Genomic DNA, 5,527 nt, shown 5'->3' on the forward strand with positions numbered 1-5,527 from the left:
AGTTTTCATTTTGTTACTATTATATTTCATATCTTTTGGGACTTAGAAAGCATTTAATTAGTAAGATTAATAAGAATCAGGATAATAATGGATCTATATGAACTATAAATGAACTATAAATCTGTGAGTATTGTTGAACACCTCATAACCCATATCTATTTAATATGTACATTATAAAATTAAGATCTTTGGTGAAAAAAATGTTTCATTAACATATAAGCTGTTTATTACAGCCCCTAACTTGTAGGCCGAAACTCTGTCACATGTTCTCTGTTTTTATCTGCACCCACCCCTCCACTCCGCCTGAGTGACCGAAAGGGACGCCACATTCGCATTCCCATTCGCATTCGCCTTCTGCGTGTGACTTTGTCTCTTTGTGATTTTCCCAACCCGTGTCTTTTAGCATGTCAATTCCACATGCTCGTCGCCGGTCTGGGACAAATTAGCAGAGATGACAGTGTCATCCGGCTCTGAGGCCTGTCCTCTCCTCTCTCTCTCTCTCCTCCCCCTTTTGTCTTGTGGCAGAGGAGCATGGTGCTAGCCGGGGGCAACAGAGAGGAGCGCGGTCTGTTCGGTTACAATGAGCCGAAGGGGACCTCACCTCCGCTTCACTGATGTCACTGTGTTTGGTGCTGCAGTAATGTGTGTCTGGTTAAAGAATGGGGCGACAGCTCTCAGTGAAGCCGCACATCTTTAACACATCATAATTCATATTGTTTCTGTTGTTCAGTATGGCAGAGCATGGTGCGTTCCCCACCGGCACCAGTGTGTAGTCACACCAAGAGTGGTGGTTGAAGCACTGTATATGAATCATTCCCACCGCTCCCAAGATGAAAGCTGTGTGAAACTAAATGATAATTTTCATCAATCCTCTCCTTTGAAACCTGATCACGGAGTCCTCTAACAGGTCCCTCACTTTAAAAGGGAACGAGTGCTAACTTGAGACAGCTCTCTCTCTCCTGGCCTCAAAACAATATTTCTGCAGTGACGGCCTCTCTTGAAATTAGCAGTCAGTCTTGCACTGTCAGGCACAAAACAAGATGGCCTTTGAGTGGGCGGGTCCATCTGCTTCCCCCCCCCCCCAGGTGTCCTATTGGACGGCTGGTGGAGGCGATGAAAGTGTGAATTTGACAGGATCCATCAGCTGCAGTTAATCATTGGCATGTGAGGCCTGGAGAAGTCACGTTCATGCGGGTGTCAGCCAAACATCTTTCCGTTCGAGAGGAGAGGAGAGGAGAGGAGTGTGCATCCAGCTCGTAGTTAGCCAATGTCACTCCTGCCCTACTGAAAAGAAAAGAAAAAGAATCCCCCCCGCCTTTTGCATGTTAAATGATTAATGTAGGGAACAACATTTTACAGTTTTAGAGCATTTAAGACATTTGAAGAGAAAAATCCCCCCCTGATTTTTCAAAATTGTGAAAAGATGTGGGAAGAGTTTTGTTTTTTTCTCGTCTCATCAGGTGCGAAGATTAACAAGAACATAAAACAACGGAAGTCAAACATAAGACGACCCGACACGGAGAGAACACGTCTGAACAGCAGCTCCTGTGATCGGGCACCTGCTCTGACTCCATTCCCTGTCTCTGACTCTTGTCACGAGTGCCTGCGAGGAAGTGACTCAACAGTGGAGTAACATGTTCAAACGCCCAAGCCAGTTCTGTTGCTCTGATCCCAGAATGATGTATCATACCGCATGACAATGTGGAGCTCAGAGGAGTTTGGGGGTAATTACCTGTCATTTTGTTGTTGTGTGCCTGTGTGTGTGTGTGTGTGTGTGTGTGTGTGTGTGTGTGTGTGTGCGTGTGTGTGTGTGTGTGTCTGCCCCAAAAAAGCAATTGCTCAGGGATGCTAAACAAATCAGCTGCACCACGACAGTAGCCTTAGAGAAATAAATAAATCAAGGCCTTTGCTGGTTAAAAATGAAAGTTTTGGGGGAAAAATAAGTTGAGTGTTGTGGAAAAGGGCTGCTTTTCATGGCTTTGAATACAGGCGGGCTGATTTCCTGTTCCCCCAGGAAGAATGGTGATGACTTTTTTTTTCTTTCCACATCAACTCTGATCTTTATTCACTGACAAAATGTATTCAAAACAAGTAGTGGTATGAATTAGCATTAGGTTGTGAGGTTGAGAATAACTGAATGTCCTCTTTACATCCACAATGTAGAGAAACAAACAAATACACTCAAATACACACACACACACACACACATAAATACACACAAAGACACAGAAACACACACAGAAATACAGCTGGTCTGATTCTATTCCATATACACAAACACACACACATGACCAAAACACATCTATACCCATTGATTAACTCACTATATTCCCTATTCCCCTTTTAATAAATTGACCGTAATCTAGTGAGCTTATTTACACACTCCCTTGACTGATAAGTGGTGGTGAGTACAGGGGAGAGGAGGGTAGGGGGGGGAGCCAACCGATTGTTTTTCCATTATTACAGACACACATTAAGCCAGCATTCGATCATTAGCTCATTACGCCCTTCAGCATGCAGTCATTAACTCCAGCGCTGGCCCTTCAGAATGTTGCCTATCCCAAAGGTGTGTGTGTGTGTGTGTGTGTGTGTGTGTGTGTGTGTGTGTGTGTGTGTGTGTGTGTGTGTGTGTGTGTGTCTGTGTCTGTGTCTGTGTGTGTGTGCTTATCGTCTACTGAATACGTATATCATAGAGAGACAAAAGAAAGATTACATGAGAAACCCACGGCAAAATGAAAATACTGTATGCTGTGATGAATTGATTAAGTTTGGTTTGTTAGCTTGTCTGTCTCAGAGTCGTAATTATGATTGTTTTTATCTCTTAGAGTCTCAGAGGAAACAGGAAGCCTGTGCAGGATTCATGTTTTCTTTCATCTTGGAAATTGCAGCTGGAATGAATCAAATATTAGTGGTATGAGTCTGTCTTTTTTTACAATAATAAAAAATATTATTATAAAGTATTATTATTAGTATTATTATTATGAATACACACTAATACAATGTTATAATTCATATTACTATCACTATTACTATTACTATTACTATTATTATTATTATTATTATTATTATTATTAGTGTTGTTGTTGTTGTTGTTGTTGTTTTCATTGTTTTAGACCAGAAACCTGGAGAGGTAGATATAACACAATAATGTGATCACACTTGTCTGAGTTAACTACTAAATATACATCACATCATGGGTATTGTGTGGAAGTGTGTCACACACACACACAGACCCAAACACACACACAATCTCCGAATGACTGCGGGGCCAGTGATGCTGAAAAAGAGACTTGCTTTCTGCTTGGGCTGCTTGCACAGAAATGACAGCAGCAAAAAAGCAGAGCTGTACCTCCTGCTCCTGAGAGACATCCCAGCAGCCACGGGCTCTTGCTTGTGAATATTTGTAAAGGTAATCTCTGTGGAATGGCAGTAGTGCTTCTCAGGAACGAGGCGGGATGTGGTTTGTGTGTGTGTGTGTGTGGATGAGAAGAGTGTGTGTGTGAGTGTGGATTTGCATGTGCCATGTGCATACACTTGGGTGAGCCTTTTGTGTGTGTGTGTGTGCGTGTGTGTGTGTGTGTGTGTGTGTGTGTGTGTGTGTGTGTGTGTGTGTGTGTGTGTGTGTGTGTGTGTGTGTGTGTGTGTGCTTCTCTGTATGTCAACTGAAGCATAAAGATGTATCCACACTGGCACAGTACAACATATGCGTTTTAGGGAGGGTAGATGTGTGTGTGTTTATGATTCTCTTCATGCCTGTGTATATATCTGTGTGTACTTGTATGTGTTTGGGTATATAGTTCCTTGTCTTTTTCAATTATTTTTCAGTGTGCCTGTGTGTATGTTCATGATGTTGTGTTTCTATGTGTGCCTGTGGGGCCTACTTGTGTATACAAACAAGCATGTGTGTATTTCTTCTATACGTATTTATTTGTTGTATTATTGTATTTTCATGTGTATCCCTTATTGATTTGGTGCACATGTGCACATGTGTGTGTTTGTTTGTTTCCATGTGTGTGTGTGTGTGTGTGTGTGTGTGTGTGTGTGTGTGTGTGTTTCTTTGCCAGGGACGGTGTATGTGAAGCAACACAACACAACACAACACAACACACACACTCCATTGCGCTAGCACGCTGCCTCCCCATTCTGGTGGGCTGTGGAAACACAGATGTTTCGGGAGCGCCGCTCTCGGACACGGAGGCGTGCTCTCAACTCCCCCGCCAGATGTGTGCGCAGCCCCGCCGCTTCCCCGCCGCTAACTCGCCTCCTCGCTCCGCCGGAAATGAGCGATGGCCCACCGCATAGCAGGCAGGCCGGCAGCTGACTCCAGATGAGATCTGGCCCACGTCTGGCCCGTTACAGTCAGCCGTATCGGTTCTGGAGCTGATCCAGAGCTGGTGTCAGTTTATCTTACTAACTGCATGTAAGCTGCTTGTAGTCTACTTTGTTTTGTTATTTTTGTTTTGTTTATGTGTTATGTTGGAAATGTAATGTATGTATGTAATGTCACACATATGACAAATAATTTCCCATAAGAGATCAATAAAGTGCGTCCTATTCAATCCAATCCGTTCTACATAGGCCTGTTAATATTGCTATTAGGTAAGGTGGAATGCACTATTAATATTATTAAGCCATTTATACTACATCATGCTGAACACCAATATGGTTCAATTGTTTTCACATTGTAGTGGAGCAAAATGGCTTTTCAAAGGAATGACCTTTTTACATTAGTCATGTACCAATTACCAGGACATTACCAGCTCCCTAACAAACTCATTGATTTCACCACATTGAGAAAAGTAAAATCTGATGTCCAAATCAATATGGATTCTTTCCTTATCCTATCAATCAATTTGTGGTGAAAGCCATAAAAAATCCCATTTGTAAATAATTAATCATTTATAACCATTTATAACCAATTGACTTTTTGATCATCAAAGGGGATTACGTTTGTTTTCTTGCACACCTTTCGTTGTTGCTTGTCCAAGTTAGTTAAGTTTCTGCATGATGGACCAAAACACATGTGAGTGTCAGACTAAGTAGTTTTTCTCCTGTGTGTTCACCATGTTGAGTTTTCGCGAATGTTTTGTGCATGTGTGTTTGTGTCCCCTTGGTGGTGTGTGTGTGTGTGTAGGGTGTGTGTGTGTGTGTGTGTGTGAGTGAGAGAAATCAGTTGTGCCTTTGACTAAAAAGTGTGTGTGTGATGTGTGTGGCATATATGTCTGTGTATGTCCGAATATGTGTGTGTGTGTGTGTGTGTGTGTGTGAGTGTGAGTGTGTGTGTGTGTATGAGTCCTTGTGTGTGTGAGAGAGAGTGAGAGAATGACCATGTGTACGTCTGTGTGGCATAGGGATACATCTGCGTTAGCTTAACCCATTGGGAGTGAATCCCAGCAGGTAGCCCAGCCCCAGGCTAGGTCAGCACAAATCATCTGGACAGGCGGGAGCGTGAAATCTTTCCAGGCCAGGATACGGGGATCTTCTCCCAGCCTCGCCGCTGCCCTCCTGGCCTGGCCTGACTGGGCCT

General features: G+C 43.1%; 1 long non-coding RNA gene across 1 annotated transcript in view; it reads left to right on the plus strand.

The window, feature by feature from the left end:
* The window catches only part of LOC116218233, a 3,704-nt gene extending 795 nt beyond the window's left edge, over window positions 1-2,909 (plus strand). Inside the window, exons 2-3 of the long non-coding RNA XR_004162762.2 lie at window positions 1,461-1,724; window positions 2,826-2,909. This is a non-coding gene — a long non-coding RNA (uncharacterized LOC116218233). The remainder of the gene's footprint in view (window positions 1-1,460; window positions 1,725-2,825) is intronic.
* Window positions 2,910-5,527: the final 2,618 nt, after the last annotated feature.

The sequence above is a fragment of the Clupea harengus genome, chromosome 21, assembly GCF_900700415.2.
Source record: "Clupea harengus chromosome 21, Ch_v2.0.2, whole genome shotgun sequence".
NCBI classification, from domain to species: domain Eukaryota; kingdom Metazoa; phylum Chordata; class Actinopteri; order Clupeiformes; family Clupeidae; genus Clupea; species Clupea harengus.